The sequence below is a fragment of the Chenopodium quinoa genome, unplaced genomic scaffold, assembly GCF_001683475.1.
Source record: "Chenopodium quinoa cultivar QQ74 unplaced genomic scaffold, ASM168347v1, whole genome shotgun sequence".
NCBI lineage: Eukaryota > Viridiplantae > Streptophyta > Magnoliopsida > Caryophyllales > Amaranthaceae > Chenopodium > Chenopodium quinoa.
Window position 1 is genome coordinate 1,202,675 of NW_018743292.1, and position 19,153 is coordinate 1,221,827.

Below are 19,153 nucleotides of genomic sequence, written 5' to 3' on the forward strand. Positions count from 1 at the left end.
TAATGATTGTCGTGTCCCGTGTGGCCGTGCCCAAATCTTGAAAAGAGTCCGATGGTCACTAATTTTTAAAATTGCTAAACCGGACACTTGCATCTTATCCTACACTTTTTCCCGATTTCATCTAACATACTTGTAGTATAACAAAAATTGCATATACAAGTAGAACATACATTTATGACTTATAATTTACAATGTGATTATAATCTTATGTAACATCCCGTCATAGCAGCAAATTGAAATATTAAGATGCTTATATCAAAATATGTTTAATACTTGTAAACTAACACGTAATAATTATTGTCTTCATATATGCCTATATCAAATAATAATGTGATTGTACGACTAATAAGTAACAATATATTAATAATAACATCAAAATATGCTTATATATCATATAATGTGCTTGTACGACTAACATACTTCATACTGAGTAATTCTTGATAACAAAATTGATCATGAATCTTTTATTTTCCTTGATTAAGAACCCTAGAAACAATTAGATTATAAGCTAGTAACCTGAAATCAATTGAATAATAAAATCATTCATGAATTTTGTGATCTCCTCAAGAACTAACACTACGTTATTTAAGTTAAATCTTGATATTATTAATTAATCGTATAAACTGGAAATGAAATTCTGAAAGCATTAGAAAATTAAACTTACGATCAGCGTCAGTTTCTTCGGTCAAAATTTTTTCAGCGAGGAATTCATTGAATACATGATCGATTTCATCAAAATCAATCTCAGTTGTCTGGTCCTCCGCCATTTTAGCTGGTGAGGTATTCTTCTTCTCCTTTGCTTCTTCTGGTGATATTTTGGTCTTCTCCTCTGTTTCTTGAGAAGAATGATGATGATCCTCTGTTTTCTGATGATCCGCCATTTCTGTTTCTTGAGTCTTCTCCTCCGTTTTAGCGAATTTAGCTGGTCTATTCTCCTCCATTGTTGATTTTAGAGAGAGATGTTGAGTGTGTTAAGTTGCTGATTTTAGAGAGAGAAGTTGAAGGGAGAGAGGTTGATGAGGAATAACAAATTCAGTTGATTAATGACAAACTCTGAGTATTTTATTCGTTTTTGAATAAAAAGAAAAGAGAGTTAGCGCGCGTCTTTGAAATTGGGATTGGCAAATGGGCTTGGGTTCGTTAACTACGGAGTGTTCTACTACTTAGGGAGTTAGGGCCTTAGTGAGTTAGGGGGTGCTTTATCGCTTATGATTCTCGAGTTCATGTTAGGGTAACTCGACTTGACACGTTGTCATTTTGAGTCGAATATATTACCATGTGTTGATTGAACTGATCTCGAGTAGTTGTACTTTGTTCTATGTTACATAATTTTTTTCTTTTTAAATTTCATTTTCCTATAAAATGCTCGTATACTCTTTTTTTTTTTTTTTTTTTTTTTGAAACAAATCAATTTATTAATAAAAAGTCATCCGACATTCACAAATGAAATCTAAATTAACAAATATATAAAATTGAATCAAATTAGGGTTTCCTTCATCAAAGCTACGATCGTTGAAAAAATCTTGCACCGTGATACATCTCTCGCACACATCGCTGGAAATACAGCCTTTTTGGAGAGACGGCCTATCGATTTGTTGTAGCCGTAAGGATGATTCCCATTTGATTCGCTTGAATGCATTTGAAAACCTGACAACCGTTGCGATCCCGAACAAATCTTTACCAAAGAACTGACAATAGGGCAAAAGATGATTACTTTTTTTATAAACCCTAACACACAAACAAATCCTAAACAGAAACAAACAACTAAACTAACGACTCCACCCCATCATAGGGGGACGGACTAATATCTACACTACTTGTGTAGATTTATTGAAACCTAAATTGTAAAACTAAATAAAATTAAAGGAAAAGGGTCCGAAATAGTCTAAGAGGGTAAGATAATATTATTTTCCTTCAAATAAACAAAAAGATTACATTATTTGATTTATTTCCTAAAGTTAATTAGGTATTTTCCTGATGACTTTTGCCATACTCTCTGTGTTGTATATATTCTAAATGCTCAATAAAGAATATTTAGCCTTCAAGTTTTTGCCTTGCAATTTCAGATCGATTTTTTTACGCTACACCCTTCTTTTGAGGTATGCTTTTTTTTTTTTTTAGTCATTGGAATATGTATAATCTGGGGCCCTTAATTTGGGTAGTTAATTATGGTTCTTGGACTATTGAACTATATACTAATACTATATACATACTACGTAAACAAAAAAATTGCTTATAATTATCCAATTTGTCTCTAGAACTTTTCTATGTGCATGCTGTCATTGCCGAATTGTTTGCAAATTTTCAACACTAATTTTGCTGTCATTGCCGAATAGTTGAAGAATACGGTTCTAGCGCTAACTAGGTTTAATTTTACGTTTTTCATTAAGGAGGCAGCAGTTGTATTCGATTATCAGTCAATAGATGAATTAATCCTAACCCCTGGTGCGATCATTCTCGGAGCTTTACACTGTAATAATTCTCCGAATACTAATCAAGCTATATTTAACGTGCTTTTAGGAATTTGAAGGACTATGATAAGCCTTTTACCTCAAAAGACATTTACAACCTTATTTCAAAGAGAAGGAGAAACAACGATGACGATGTTTATGAGGTTAACTTATTGATCAATAATAGTAATGTGGATAGAATTAGTGATTTGCCTAAATAGCAATCCTGGTGAACGATAGAGCATACAAAAGTTATGATCTATAATCATGAATCTCACAAATAAAGCGGTATATACCATTCATTAGGTACAGCAATGCAACATCATACTTGAGCAAAACAGCTAATAACAGAAACTATATATTATATACTTTTATACCATGATTTCAAGATATTGAACCTAAACAAAGCATTAACAGCTAGAAAGAATCAATGTTTAATAGCAGACTGACTATATCAGCAAGCATGTCCTAAGGTGGTTATACTCTCTTTACTATCAGCTAGCTTATTCTCTACAGGTATATATGTGATTCATTCACCAGACGACGAACTCTCTAATGGCTTGGGCATTTCTTCAAGGGCATCAACACAGATTGTTACACGCATCACGACTTCTGCTTCGAGTTTAGGTGTGTCCATCTTGTGCACAACTTCAACGAATTTGTTTTGGTGGATGACCTTGGACAATTCTGGACTGTTTCTCTCTTTGCAAAACAATGCCAAGGCAGTCGCTAAGACCAATCCAACCACTACTAAAGTCTTGTATGGAGACCTCAAAAAACGGTATATAGTTCCGAAAACTTCATCACCCCAAATCCCTGTATCATAAGCATCTAAAATAGCCTCAGCAACCAGGTTTGCAGGTTCATCAACCTTACCCCCCTCCTCAAAAATGCACATCACTAAAAACATAGCACGTTGCAGGTCTGCCTGATGATTCTCTCCTATATCATACTTGTTAACGAAACCAATTACATCACACTTCAATCCATTACCTATCATGTATTCCTTGAGAATTGTCAGCACCACTTCTTTCCCCTTTTCCTTCTTGTGGTAATGCACACCGAATATCATCAGAATCCCTGCGAAAGGTCGATGAGGTTCGAGCTCATCATGACCGAGAGCTTGAATGTTTCCGGCGTCAAGAGCTTTTCTGAAATTCCAGTAAACAGTCGATGCTCCAATTTTCTGAAAAAAATCTTCAGCAAGGCTCCAACCTACTGAAAAAACCAAACATAAACATGTACTAAATATTAAGTTTATTATATATTATATCATTGCTCGTGTGCCAATGTATCCAAATCTCGAAATTAAAAGAGTTTAGTGTCATTGATTTTTAAATTGCCAAGTCGGACACTTGAATTCTATTGGAGACTTTTTTTCGAGTCCATGTAACATGTGATGTAGTATAACATGTGATTTCTTTATAGACATCAATTAATTGATGAATAATAGTATCAACCATCAATTAATCTCTCTTTTTTTTTTTAATTTCCTCAAGAAAACTATTTAACATTAAATTTGATTCAATCTCGAAGTACTTTTAATCGTTAAAGCTGGAAATTAAAAATTCATTAACGCATGTAGGCAATAAATAAATAATCATGAAACCGTAAATTCCACAGCAAAAATTATTTGGCAAATTATATCAGAAAACATTTATTGCATGCTTATATCATAACTTACACTGCGATTTTTACAATTTCATCAATAATAATCTTTGAATCAAACAATTTCATACGAACCCTAGGTTATTTAATTAAACCATACATTGATCATGAAAACGTTATTTTCCTCAATTACTAACCCTAGGTTTATTCAATTGACTAAACTTGATATTTTTAATCATTAAAACTGTAAACTAAATCCAGATTAGCATTAGAAAATTTACAAGCAGTAGTCAATTCGTCACTATCAGATTCCGAATTTGGTACAGCGAGAAATTCGTCGTATAAATCTTCAAAATCGTCAAAATCATCATCACAACATTCAACATTAACCTCTATTAGCTGCTCTTCCTCCACCATTGGAGCTTTTCCTTTAGCGATCATCTTCCTCCTAGCAATTTTAGCGGCTTCTTCTGAAGAGATTGCCATATCCTCTGCTTCTTCACAGATTACCTCCATTTCAGCGGTTTCTTTAGAGGTTGTCTGGTTCTTCTCTGTTTCTTGATTATCCTCCATTTTAGCGACTTTATCAGGTCTGCTGTCCTCCATTGGAGCTTTTCCTTTGGCGATCATTTTCCTCTTCTCCGCCATTTTAGCAGCATCTTCTGGAGAAATTGTCTTCTCCTCTGCTTTTTCAGAGTTTACCTCTTTTTTCTCTGTTTTCTGATCATCCGCTATTCAGCTTTTTCGTCTGCGATTATCTTCATCTCCTCCGTTTCAGCGATTTCTTGAGAGGTTTTCTGAGTCTTCTCTGTTTCAATGACTTTAGCTGGCATTTTCTCCTCCATTGTTGATTAGCTGAATTTAGAGAGAGAAGTTGAGTGTATTTGAGTTGCTGATTTTAAAGAGAGAAGTTGAGAGGATTTTAGAGAGAGAAGTTGAGAGGATTTTAGAGAGAGAAGTTGAAGAGTTTAGAGAGAGAAAATGAGGCAACAAATTGTAACAAACTCTGTTGTTATTATTCCAAGTTCTAAATCGTTCTTGAAAAAAAAAATGAGAGAGTTAGTGCGCGCGTCTTTAAAATTGGAATTGACAATTAGGCATGGGTTCGTTCTTAGATACGGAGTAGATAATTACGGAGTGTTCTTCTACTACTTAGGAGGGGGTGCTTTATTGCTTATGATGCTCGACTTCGTGTTAGGGTAGCTCGACTTGACACGTTATTATTTGAGTCAATTCTCTACTGTGATTGATTGAGCTGATTTCGAGTTGCTATACTTTGTTCGTGTTACACTATCTTCTTTTTTTTTATATATGTATAAGTTTTTTTTAATGGAATAATTTCTTTCTCCTATGAAAGGATGTATACTTCATATTATTTTATAGTAAGAAAAAAATTCCTATATTATGTATGGTCTTTATCCTATAATTTTTCTAAAATTTTGTGCAATACATAAGTTACGACAATAAAAAAAAAACGGAGGAGTATAAATTATGAATACATACATTTTTTTTTTGTTTTATTAAATAATTCAAATCTAGAATAAAATAGTTATTGGTATACGGTACATCCGGGTGTATATAACAACCTCTCATTCAAATCCTAAATCACTATTTGTAGTGTGCACAAATAAATTAAACTACTCAAATCTCATTAGTGAATAGTGGCGATAGATTTTTTAATTCAAATTCCAAACTTAAATATAATTATCTTTTTCGTTAGTCAAAATAATGACTTTGTATATGTTATATTATCGGTTGGATAGTAGGATAAAATTTTTAATGTGGAAAGATTTTTTTTATTTTAAAATAATTTAAATTCTAAGTCAATTATTATTTGTGTATATTTTAACGGCATAAAAAATTAAACTAGGATTGTATATACTACGTAATGTTATTTACTTCAAACAAACAAAAAGATAGTAATTTTTGCCATACTCTCCGTATTATTATATACTCAATATTTTGGATGCATAATAAAATAAGAAAATATATTTTTCCATGCTCTATTGTTCCTCATAAAAAAATTATATATATTGGATGCTCAATAAGAATATATAGCCATCAAGCTTTTGCCTTGCCTTGCCTTGCCTTGCAATTTCAGATCGATTTTTTCACGCTACACCCTTCTTCTGACTTCTGAGGTATGTTTATTTTTGTTATTATTTTTTTAAAACATTGGAATATGTATAGGGTTTACTTTCACACTACCTTTAATTTAATTAAATCTTTCTTTAATTTAATCAAATCCTCTGGTTCGTTAATTTAGGGTTCTTAGACTATTGAACTATATACTAATACTATATACATTCTGATATTAAATTAAAATAAAAATTACTTATAATTATCGATTTGTTTGCAATAATTTTAAGCAATAATTATACATTCTGGTTCGTTATTTTATGTAAATTAATATTTCAGAATTTCTGATCGATTTTTTTACGCTACACCTTCTTTTGACGTATGTTTTTTTTTTTTTTTTAATAATCTCTAGAATATGTATAATCTAGGGTTTACTTTCACACTACTTTCAATTAAATATATCTTTCCTTAATTTAATCAAATCATATGTGTAGTTAATTTAGGGTTCTTGGACTATTGAACTATATACTAATACTTTATACTCCCTCTGTCCCCATTTTTTTTACCCCGACTATGCGTGGTCTCCAATACGCGTTTTAAAACGCCTATATCTTTATTTCTATATACGTAAAAATTATAAAAACATGATATTAATAAAATATACAATGAGACGAATCTAACAAGACCACTCATGACTATATTATCTTTTATAGATTAACGGTAAATTATGGTCAAAATTTTCATAGTTTGACCCAAAAAATGGCAATGGGGCAAAAATAAAGGGAATGAGGGAGTACATAGTGATATTAAATTAAAATAAAAATTGCTTATAATTATCGAATTGAATTGTTTGCAATATTTGTACCTAATTTAATACACCTCGAATTGTTTGCAATTTTTCAACAATACGGCTCTAGTGCTAACTAGTGTTTATGTTTTTCATTGAGGAAGTTGTATTCTCGACTATGGATTGGCCAAGGGATGATTTTATCCCAACCGTTCGTTCGATAATTGCCGGAGCTTTAAATTGTAATAATTCTCCTCTTACTAATGAAGCCGAAGAAAATTGTGCTTCGAGGAATTTGAAGGACTATGATAATAAGACTATTATTAGCTCGAAAGAGGTCTACAACCTTTCAAAGAGAAGGAGAAACAACGATGCTGTTAATGAGGTTAACTTATTATTAAATTGTAATGATTCTCCTCAAGCTAAATCTAATCGTGCTTCGAGGAATTTGAAGGACTATGATAAGCCTTTTACCTCAAAAGACAAGTCACTAATTCTATCCACATTGTTATTATTATTGATTAATAATAAGTTAACCTCGTTAACAGCATCATTGTTTCTCGTTCTCTTTGAAATACGGTTGTAAATATCTTTTGAGGTAAAAGGCTTATCATAGTCCTTCAAATTCCTCGAAGCACGATTAGATTTAGCTTGAGGAGAATCATTACAATTTAATAATAAGTTAACCTCATTAACAGCATCGTTGTTTCTCCTTCTCTTTGAAAGGTTGTAGACCTCTTTCGAGCTAATAATAGTCTTATTATCATAGTCCTTCAAATTCCTCGAAGCACAATTTTCTTCGGCTTCATTAGTAAGAGGAGAATTATTACAATTTAAAGCTCCGGCAATTATCGAACGAACGGTTGGGATAAAATCATCCCTTGGCCAATCCATAGTCGAGAATACAACTTCCTCAATGAAAAACATAAACACTAGTTAGCACTAGAGCCGTATTGTTGAAAAATTGCAAACAATTCGAGGTGTATTAAATTAGGTACAAATATTGCAAACAATTCAATTCGATAATTATAAGCAATTTTTATTTTAATTTAATATCACTATGTATAAAGTATTAGTATATAGTTCAATAGTCCAAGAACCCTAAATTAACTACACAGAGGATTTGTTTAAATTAAGGAAAGATATAATTAAATTGAAAGTAGTGTAAAAGTAAACCCTAGATTATACATATTCCAAAGATTATTAAAAAAAAAAAAAACGTACCTCAAAAGAAGGTGTAGCGTAAAAAAATCGATCAGAAATTCTGAAATCTTAGTTTACAATAAAATAACGGACCAGAAGAAGGGTGTAGCGTGAAAAAATCGATCTGAAATTGCAAGGCAAGGCAAAAGCTTGATGGCTATATATTCTTATTGAGCATCCAAAATATATATTTTTTTTGAGGAACGATAGAGAATGGCAAAATATATATTCTTATTTTATTGTGCATCCAATATATTGAGTATATAATAATACAGAGAGTATGGCAAAAGTTACTATCTTTTTGTTTGTTTGAAGGAAATAATATTACGTAGTATATACAATCCTAGTTTAATTTTTTATGCCGTTAAAATATACACAAACAATAATTGACTTAGAATTTAAATTATTTTAAAATAAAAAAAATCTTTCCACATTAAAAATTTTATCCTACTATCCAACCGATAATATAACATATACAAATTCATTATTTTGACTAACAAAATAGATAATTATATTTAAGTTTGGAATTTGAATTAAAAAATCAATTGCCACTATTCACAAATGAGATTTGAGTAGTTTGATTTTTTTGTGCACACTACAAATAGTGATTTAGGATTTGAATGAGAGTTTGTTATATACACCCGGGTGTACCGTACACCAATGACTATTTTGTTCTAGATTTGAATTATTTAATAAAATAAAAAAAAAGTATGTATTTCGTAATTTATACTCCATCCGTTTTTTTATTGTCGTAACTTTATGTATTGTACAAAAGTTTAGAAAAATTATAGGATAAAGACCATACATAATATAGGATTTTTTTTCGTACTATAATATAATATGAAGTATACATCCTTTCATAGGAGAAAGAAATTATTCCATTAAAAAAAAGGGTTTTTCTAAGCTACACCCCTAAGGTAGTCGAGTTTCTAAGGTGTACCCATGCTTTTTCAAGTTTCTAAGCCGTGCCCTTCAACTACTTATCAATACTAAAATGTACCCTTATTAGTTGTTTAAAAGTTAATTGAGAGTGTGATTTCGTGGCTTCAGTTTTCGTTATTAGGGTTGCGGTGGCTAAGATTTCTTTTTCCTATCATTTCCTTACCTTTTATCATCTTTTTATTAAACTTATAGTTAACTTTAGGTGACGTGGAAGTCCCAAGGAGGGTACCATTCATTAATGGTAGTGAGTTGAGGGGCATAACTTAGAAATTTGAAAAAGCGTGGGTACACCTTAGAAACTCGACTACCTTAGGGGCATAACTTAGAAAAAACCAAAAAAAAAAAATTATATATGTATAAAAAATAAAAGATAGTGTAACACGGAACAAAGTATAGCTACTCGAGATCAGCTCAATCAATCACAGTAGAAAATTGACTCAAAATAATAACGTGTCAAGTCGAGCTACCCTAACAAGAAGTCGAGCATCATAAGCAATAAAGCACCCCCTCCTAAGTAGTAGAAGAACACTCCGTAATTATCTAAGAACGAACCCATGCCTAATTCCAATTTCAAAGACGCGCGCACTAACTCCGAAATAAACGATTTTTTGTTTTGCCATCATACTAATGAATTAAAAATCCAGCTAGTGTGATCTTTCTTGCAAAACTTGAATGGGAACTGAAGTGGAAACTGGAAAGGTTGGGAACTGAAGTGAAAAGGTTAACGGCCAGCGAAAGAGCAGCATTAAGTGAGTTTCACGATTCTCCAAGGCCTTCAGTTTTCGGTATCCTTTCATTCTTTGGCTGGTATCTTTCTTTGTTTATTTATGTTTAGTCCATTTCTCATTTTTTTTGGTGTTTATTTTGGTGAATTTGAATTTTGAATTTTGTTTATTTATGCAATTAGACTGAAATTGTGTTGATGGGTATTGTCAGATTTCCGTTTAGAGGGGAAAAAGATTGAATTTAGTTGTGCACTTTGATCCAAAAGTGGTCACTATACTGAGATGGTCGAATCTGGTTCCCTTATGATTCCTTGATTATCCATGTTTAATTTTGATTTGAGTTTCTTTATTTTGATGTGAGTATTAGTGAGAAATTGGGGAAACGATTACTCATACTTTATCAATCGGTAATTGAAATTAGCTTTACCTTGATTTAAGAATTTCTGTATGTGGTGACATGACAATAGTCATTTAAGAGCTATAATAAATGAATTTATAGTGTGGTAAGTGTTACTAAGGGTAGCTCAAAAGATTGGAATTTCTACTACTCCCTCCACTTTTTATTATTTGCAGCAATGGGAGGTTGCACACATGCCAAGGCAATTTTTGTAGAGATAGATTAGTATAGGAAAAGGGGGTAGTGGGGTATGTGATTAAAGAATGAAAAAGGAAGGGAAAGTTATTCTTTTTTTATAAGGAGAGAGAAAAAGTGAAAAGTGTGGACCCAAATTTAAAATTTGGGGGCAATTTTTTTCCCCAAATTTTTACCCCCCACGTTTCCTTCCCTTTTTCTTTTTTTTACTGTTTCCACATACACACTGAAATTAGGACAAATGAAAATTTAAGAGCGAAACTTGAAATTTTCCCTCTAAAATACTAAATCCTTACAATCCAAATTTTTCCCCCCATTAAATTTTGCATTCAACAGGGGGTATTTAAAGGCCCTGCCAACAGTCAGAATATTCAATGTTCACAAAAGAATACAGGACACTTAGTCCTCTTCCTAACAGTCAAGTCTACCTAAAATCCAAAAAAAAAAAATTCCTAGTACAAAGTCAGTTGCAGCTTCATCTTCTTCTTCTCTGGTTTAGCAACAGCAACCCAGTAAAAAAAAAGCTCCTACTCGTCATCACCAGACCTGACAACTAAGGAACTCAGCATCATAAGTACACTGAACATGTCAGGCATTTTCTCAGATGATGCATTTTTTAGCATAGATCAGATGTTAAATGAGGAACTCAATATGAGAGACATTCATGCAGACATGGAAGGGACAGGTAACAGTCAAAGCAACAGCACACAGTATGGGGGTGGATCACAGGAACCCAAAGGAAGAAAGCAACTGATGTCATCAGAAAAGGGAACTAGTAGATGGTTATCTACTCAAGCTGGAGGGGGGGCAGTTGCCAAGGGGTTACTTATCACAACAGGCAAGGAGACTCAATGTGCACAGATCAACAATCCAGAGAGTTTTCACAGACATCAAAAACCAAATGGCAATGGGGAATGTCATAGATGTCAGAAGCAAAAAACTTGGAAAAACTGGACCCAAACCCAGAGAATACACTGATGAGTTTCTGCAGTCAGTACCTTTGTACAAGAGGGCAACTGAGAGAAGCTATGGAGCTGCTCTAAAGATTTCATCTACAACCATTCACAGACTAAAGAAAAAGGGGAGACTCAGAACTCATACAAGCACAAACCACCCAACACTCACATCCAACCATAAAATAGCTAGGATGAAATGGGTCTTAAATCACATACTGCCTGCCACACAGAACAGGGACCCCAAGTTTATGGACATGCAACAAGTGGTCCATGTTGATGAGAAGTGGTTCTATTTGAACCCAGAAAATAGGAGGTTTTACCTGCTACCAAATGAGCCAAACCCCTATAGAGCCCAACAGTCCAAGAGGTTCAAAATCAAAGGGATGTTCATGGCAGCCATAGGGAAACTAGTGTTTTCCCCTAATGGAGAAGTACTTCATGATGGAAAGTATGGAACATGGCCATTTGTGTATGAAACTACAGCCAAGAAAAATAGCAAAAACAGAGATGCTGGTACTGTAGAAATAAAAGCCACACAGAATGTAAACAAAGAAGCTATAAGGGCAATGCTATTGACAAATGTTATTCCTGGAATCAAAGCAAAATGGCCTTCACATCTGCCCAAGGACATATTCATTCAGTGGGATAATGCAAGACCTCATCAAATTCCAATGGATGAGGAATTTGAATCAGTCTGTCAGTCAGAAGGATTCAACATTCAATTCATATATCAGCCAGCACAATCTCCTGACTTAAATGTGCTGGATCTAGGGCTGTTCAATGTAATACAATCCATACAATACCAATCCTTTCCCAAGAACCTTAAGGAACTCATTGACAAAGTGAAAGAGGCATATGATTTGTTCAATCCAATGTTGAACAAGCACTGTTGGATAACTCTACAGTGTTGCATGGAAGAGATACTAAGGCACAAAGGAGGGAATAATTTTACCCCACCCCATAAAGGAAAAAAAAAAACTGGAGAGAATAGGGATGCTGCCAGAGATACTACATGTGGACAGGAATGTGGTTCAAGAGGCTGTGGATTACCTCAACACTCTGTTCATATCAACAAGTCAAGAGAATGTGGAAGATGAAGAGATGCAAGTAGATGCAGACTGGACTGAAGTCAAACAATGGAAGAAGGTTCTAGTGAGACTGCCACACATAACCAGTGAGAAGCTATGAACATGAATTCAAATAGTGTGTGCTGTGTTATTTTTTTTTTTTTTGTTTATTACAGCATGTCAATCATTGGTTAGGTGTCTTTTGATTTAAGTTATGCATAGTATTGTTTTTAGGCAGTCTACACAACCTATATATGGGAAATGTACAATTTTTTGTCAACTTCAAGTGGTTTAAGCTTTAATTACAAAAGGTGGTTGTTTTTATTTACAAGTACATAACAAAACCATCATCTACATGTGCATTAAAAGAGGGCAACCAGGGCAAAAAGAGGGCACACACAGACATAGCATCATTCCATCAGATGGGATATTTTTTTCATAGACATTGCATAACTGGTTCCCTCAACAACTACCATCTGGATTAGTTGGAGCAACACCAAGTTATGAATGTTAGCTGTCAATTGAGTCCCTTCATCAGTTGGAATTTGCAGGCACACACACCAAAGTAAGGGACTCTTATGTAACCTAGGGACATATATGAGACAGGGGGACTCATACAGGCACAGTCATGCAGCCCACAAGTTCATCATCATTCACCATAGCACAAACCCCATTGCCAATTAGAACCAGCAATTACCAATAGCCCATTCACTGCCTAGCAATAGCTACCATGAATAGTAGACAGATCATACAACATTGAGCAACAAGAGGGCAATTTAAGAGCAAAAATAGGGCAACCAGAGCAGAAACAGGCCAGCCAGACCAACAAGAGGGCAACCACAGCAAAAAGAGGGCAGCCACAGCAAAAATAGGGCAACCAGAGCAGAAACAGGCCAGTCAGACCAACAAGAGGGAAACCACATCAAAAAGAGGGCAACCACACCAAAAACAGGGCAACCACACCAAAAACAGGGCAACCAGAGCAAAAAGAGGGCAACCAGAGCAAAAATAGGCACAACCAGACCAGAAGTAGGGCAACCAGACCAAAATTAGGAAAACCATATCCAAATCTAGGCAACCAGAGCACAATAATGCCAACTAGAGCACAATTAGTTTAACAACAGCAAAAATAGGGCAACCAGATAATTAGTTAGGGAAACCAGTCCACAATTAGGCCAACAACAGCAACATTAGGGCAACCAGAGCACAATTACACCAGCAACAGTAAAATTAGGCCAAGCACAACAACATTAGGACAACCACAACAAAACTAGGACAACCAGAGCACAATTAGAACCAGCAAATGCCAATACACTAGACAAACCTAGGATAGGCCAACAACAACCAAAATAAGGCAGGAATTTTTAAAAAACCCTAAACCCTAGAATAATTGAAAGAGTAAAAGAACAAGAAAACGAAGAACCAATTAAATCGAGGGTAAGAAATGAGTTACGCTGCTAGATTAGTAAGAGACTGAAGCTATGGCGCACAGCTTTCAGCGCTCTCAGCAGGAAGGGACTCAGATCTCTGCCTTTTTTTCCCGGAAGCGACCTCCTTTGCACTAGAACCAACAAAATAGTCGCTCCCTCTTCAACGGCTTTAGGAGGCGAAACGACAGGAACAGGGGGTTCATCATCGTCGCTGTCCAGAATGATGACTTCTGGAACAGTTTTGGTACCACCCTCACCAGCCTTAACCAGATCTGGCCACTCCACAACACGAGGCTCATCATCGGACTCACATGGGGTCAGTTTCGCACCCCCCCTGTCCTTCGCTTCATTTCCAAGTACATCGCAGTACGAGTTCCAAACAAACGCATCTTCCCATTGCGTTTGTCACACTTATAGGTCGCAATGACGCCGGAATCGGGGTTTTTTTTGCCTGAGGAACTCATTTTCTGGGTTTAAAGTTGAAGAAGGAGAATCGCAATTTTAGGGTTTCAATTTGAAGAGAGAGAAACAGAAAGCATGGAGAAGGCAGAATGTTTGAAAATTAAAAACACGGAGGATAGTAAACGTTGGAAGCTGTGACAGAGCTTCATTAATGGCGACGGTTGAGAGCTGCATTGATGATGGTAGGTGAGGAGGTGAGGAGAGAGAAAGAATTAGGGTTCCTCTTTGTTGATGAAAAAAGGGGGAGGGGATTCTGATTTTTGGTGGGAAGGATTAAGTTAGGAGGTTAGATTATGGAGTTTATTAATCATAGTTAAGTTTTAGGTTAGTTTCTAATCAGTTTTTTTTAAGGGTATTTTCGGAATTTTACACACCCCAAACTTACTATAAAAGGAAAAAAAAAACTTGTTGCAAATAATATGGAGCGCCCACTTTTAGTAAATGTTGCAGATAATAAAAAGCGGAGGTAGTATTTTCTTGGATGTGACTGATGATCTGAATGCTATAAAAAAAAATCACAAATTCCTTAGATAAGTATTTTTCTAAGGATTTTCTTTCGGATAATTGAGAACCATGGTAGTTTATAAAATTTGTTTAATATAATGCAATTATGATTTATAAGAGGTTAAGGTGAATGATTATGCTTTGTGCATGCCCTATCTCTCAATCTCTCCTCCATTGAAGCGTAGTGTGAATTCTCCATTAAAATGGCTTGTGACTTTATGAGCCTTCTCTCCTCTATTGAAGGAGCTTATGAGGTGAGATGTTTTTCTTAATCAACAAATATCAGTTTCATAATCTAGGGTTATAGTTGATTAATACCAAGAATGAGGCAAGGAGAGGTCATGGGAGTTTTCCCGAGGATCGTTTTGTCCCTCTCCTTAGATGACCATTGGCTACAAAACATTGAATTTAAAGAAACCGTCCTTATCGAAGGAGGCAGGAAAGGAACGTTTCCCCCTAAACCCCGTGGGGGGTGTTTACAAGGAACCTATTTAGTTGATTTAGAAAATTTACTAAGATTAGGACTTTGTAAATTCACTAAGGGACCATAGAAACGAAGCGTACTTCCCTCCAGGATAACACTCCTGCCCATCTAAACGGAAGTTTTAGTGGGTAGGAACAATGTAAGCCACCCAAAAGGCGGTGCTTCGGGTTGGTGGAGGACAGGCTAGGTTGTGGAATCGCCAAGGCCTCTAGTAAAATAGTGGCGAAACTTAACCGTTTCGTCAGTTCGACTGGATCATTCATGTACGTGGAGGAAGAAGGCTATGGTTGCGTGAGGAATTCTGAAATAGCCATTATAGCTAAGGAACTTTTCCGAAGCTCGACTACTTCTTGAAGGAGCACGCGTACAAGTTCTTCTGTTCGGGCTTAGCAAAATAAAGTGAACCGGACTAAACGTGTTACCGAGAAATAAAAAGGGGAATGGCCGTGAACGTTTTTATACAAATAGGGTTGATGCTGTGAAGAATCGTATACCATGGGCATGGTTGCCATGGGCCCTCAACTGGCTGAGTCGGTTGTTTGTGGAAGTCTCACAACATAGAGGAAGGCTAACCCACTGCAGCTGACGGTGGATTGAGGCTTAAACTATGATGAAAATTAGGCGCTTGGGTGGGGTCGGGGGGGGGGTCCCTTCGAAACGTAAGTTTTCGGAGGTACCAGGGAAGTACTCCAACCTCGAGAAAGCGCCTTTGCTCGAGCGATATGCAGAAATCCGACTCTATCCATTCTTAGGAGTCATTAAAACCCTAACCCCGGGGTCTATGATAAACATTAAGCGCATCCGGAACATGAAATGCCTATCGACAACACGGAGACTTGTATATGCCATCTAAAACGAGCGACGTGACGGGGTAACCAAATATAGCAGCGGGCAGTCCCTTATTTTAAGACACAAAAATGGGAAAAATCGACAAGAATAAGCGCAAGAACGGCTCTGAGTAAACCGAATTCACCCCGACCTCGAATTTGGATTTTCGAAGGACGCAACCGCAACCCACGGGGGGAGCTCATTCAACGGTGATTTATCCAGACACTATTAAATCGGTCCAAACCATCGGATGCCAGAACCTTAGCTGCTTTATCTGTCTCTGTGAGCTGTTACTGTGTAACTTTGCTGACTGCATGCTCCTTGATCTTCTAACCACAAAAATCACCTGCCATTAAACTATTAAAGGCTGTGATGAGTGTACACCATTCCAAGTAGTCAAATTTAATCTGGGTTTGGATAAATTTTTTTGAGGTTTTGAGTAATTTTTTCCATATGGCTTGCAAGAAAGATCAATTGTTGGTTTATTTTAAACGAAGTATTATTTTTATTTTGTGGTTTGGTTCGTTTGGAATTTGGAAATTATTTGGTCTAATTTGATTGATTGCCGCCATGGTTGATTTTACCACCTCGAAATTCTTGTTTGATGAAATGTGGATCTGCGCCTCTTGTTAAAAAAAAAAAAATAAAAAAATGGAAGCTGCATTGTTGAATTTTGGTGATTGGTTTTAATTATATAAACCATATAATCATGGCAAAAAATTGTAAATTTGATGCAGTTGTTGGTCTTAACACATCAAATTTACGCTTTTATTGAATCTTGGTGATTGGATTTACATAAATCTTGCATTATGATTGTACGCTTAAAGAGTCCCTGTTGTCTTGCAGTTTCTCTTCATGCTTCTTTTGCCGGAATCCCCCTGCTGGCTATATGTGAAGGTCAGAAGCCTATTCAAATCATCTATAGCTATTCTTGCTTTAATAACTTTGAGAAATTTTAAGTGGGATCAATATTTGGTATTTTACAGAAAGATTAAGGCCCAGGCCGATGAGGTTCTCTAACAGGTTTATGACCCTTTTAGGCTGGAGTATACGTCTGTAGTGGAGTAATGACCCTTGCATGACAGTTATCTGATAATCCAAAGGTTGAAATTTGATACTTATTGTGATACTCACTCTGTTATGAAAGCTAATTGTTACTAATTTGCGCTAGAATTACAGTGCCTAAACTATATGTTCATATCAATCAATCAATGCCTTAATTATATGTTCATATAAAGGTAATAATTTTTTGGCTGCTTATAAACATTTTTATATGATGGAACATAATCCCCCTTTATTTTTTACTCTTTTTTTGATGAAAATTGAAAGAATCTGAATGAACTAATAATAAATGATCGCATATTCACACCCAAAATAGTTCAATTTGGGACTACCCTAATTTGTGAAATTACAAGATTATGGAATTATAAATGCTTATTGTTTGTTTATTGCACCACCAATATTCTTCCCCATATTTTACAATTATTATTTCACAAACGATATCTTCATTTGAGCTGTCAACTTGTTGATTTCTTAATTTTCTGGAGGCTGTTTTCATGCGTAATGTTTGACAGATTAATTGTTGTGCTTAGTAATCTCTATTTTTACATCGCAGCTTTGTGTAATAGTTTAAATGAAACTCCTTGAGCACTGTAATCAATTAGTCTGAAACTTCTACTTGATAAAATATAAATTGTTTGCTGTCATATCCTGAACATGGAATGAGTTTCAACAATGTCATGTTGAATGCTTCTGAAAGGGAGCTTGTTTGAATTTTCTTTTCAGATGTCTGGTGACGTTGAAAACCTGACATCTAGCACGGTGAATAAGAATGCAGATTTGAATGGATCTTCTGTGCCTGAAGTTCAAGTGACATAGTACAGTATCTTTTGTCAGCAAGTATCCATCTATGGAGTAGCTGCTGGGTACTGCCTTTCAGCTGCTTTACTCTTGATCATTAATAAGTTGGCTGTTATGAAATTTCCATATCCTGGTGCAACTGCAGTATTTCACCAGTGCTGCTGGTGTTATAGTTTGTGGGCAGCTAAATTGGTTAGAACATGACCCTCTTGACCTTATGACAATGTGGAGGTTCCTTCAATTCCAGCTGCAATTATCTTCTATCTCTCCCTTTTCAGTGAGCTCCTCCTCCATGCCAATGTAGACACATTCATCGTCTTCTGCTCAATAGTCCCCATCTTTGTTGCAATTGGAGAGACCCTCTTTCTGCACCAGCCATGGCCATCACTGAAAACTTGGGGCTCACTTCTCACTATCTTTGGTGGAAGTGTCAAGTGTCATTTATGTGATGACAGATTATCGATTGACAGTAATGGCTTGCACCTGGGCTTTAACTTATCTTGTAAGCATGTCCATTGATTTTGTTTATATAAAACATGTGGCCATGACCATTGGCTTGAACACGTGAGTTATGTAAACAAGTGTTGTACTAAAGTATTGTTGTTTATGTTTTTGGTTTGTGAGAAAAATAGAAAAAAAATTTGCTTCTTTGGCTGTATTATCATTCAATTGAGTTAGTATCTGAAATTTATTTTTATAACATGAATTCAAGATAGTGTTTGAACATCAAAAATCCAGCAACAACAGAAAGAATACTATGCAGATTTATTCTACTACATACTATAATATACATCTGTCAACTAGCATTGTCTAAGATTATACCAGAGTAGACACTTCAGAAATTCCATCAGCTGTTTTATGGTGGCTCTGGAAGTTCTCCAAGTGCTTCAGAACAGACTGTTGCACGCTTTCGGTCTTCTTCAGATAGCTTAGTGAAGTCCATATTGCGCATGGCTTCAACAATTCCGGCTGTATGTATGATCAGCAGCAATTCTTCATTATATTTCTGCTTGTATAAGTTTGCCACGACTTTAACTACGATGAATGCAACCCTACGTAAAGTGGAGTTTCCAGACAACAAAAAGTTTGCTAAATTATAGAACAAGCCATCGTCCCAAACCCCTGATAGCCACGCGTCAATAGCAACGGTTGTAAGAATTAATGCTGGTGCATCTA

At 35.3% G+C, this 19,153-nt stretch overlaps 1 pseudogene; it reads left to right on the forward strand.

Annotated features, from left to right (window-relative positions):
* The first annotated feature begins 8,762 nt into the window (after positions 1-8,762).
* On the forward strand, positions 8,763-19,007 carry LOC110736206 (annotated as a pseudogene).
* The last annotated feature ends 146 nt before the right edge of the window (positions 19,008-19,153 follow it).